This window comes from Chrysochloris asiatica, unplaced genomic scaffold, assembly GCF_000296735.1.
Source record: "Chrysochloris asiatica unplaced genomic scaffold, ChrAsi1.0 scaffold00057, whole genome shotgun sequence".
In the NCBI taxonomy this organism is placed as follows: domain Eukaryota; kingdom Metazoa; phylum Chordata; class Mammalia; order Afrosoricida; family Chrysochloridae; genus Chrysochloris; species Chrysochloris asiatica.
The window spans coordinates 5,187,542-5,187,996 of record NW_006408575.1 but is presented as its reverse complement, the minus strand read 5'-3'; the positions used below and the strand labels follow the sequence as shown (position 1 = coordinate 5,187,996).

The following is a 455-nucleotide window of genomic DNA, read 5'->3' as shown; positions in this document are numbered from 1 at the left end:
TTCTGTTCGAACAACTGCCTCTTGGTCCACGTACAGATTCCTCATGAGCACAATTAAGTGTTCAGGAATACTCATACTTTGCAATGTTGTCCATAACTTGTCATGATCGACACAATTGAAAGCCTTTGCATAGTCAATAAAGCACAGGTAAACATCATCCTGATATTCTCTGCTTTCAGCCAAGATCCATCAGACATCAGCAATGATATCCCTCATTCCATGGCCTCTTCTAAAACTGGCTTCAACCTCTGGAAGTTCTCTGCCAATGTATGCTTTCGGCAGTTTCTGTATTATCTTTATTAAAACTTTACTCACATGGGATATCAAAGATATTGTCCGATGATTTCCGCATTCCACTGGTCACTGCTCTTTGGAATGGGCACAAATACAGATCTTTTCCAATCAGTCGGCCAGATAGTTGTCTTCCAAATTTCTTAGTATAGATGAGTGAGTGC

At 40.4% G+C, this 455-nt stretch overlaps 1 protein-coding gene across 1 annotated transcript in view; it reads right to left on the bottom strand.

Moving 5' to 3' along the window:
* SLC36A1 (solute carrier family 36 (proton/amino acid symporter), member 1) overlaps positions 1-455 on the bottom strand; it is a 62,459-nt gene that overhangs the window by 16,395 nt on the left and 45,609 nt on the right. The window lies entirely within an intron of this gene.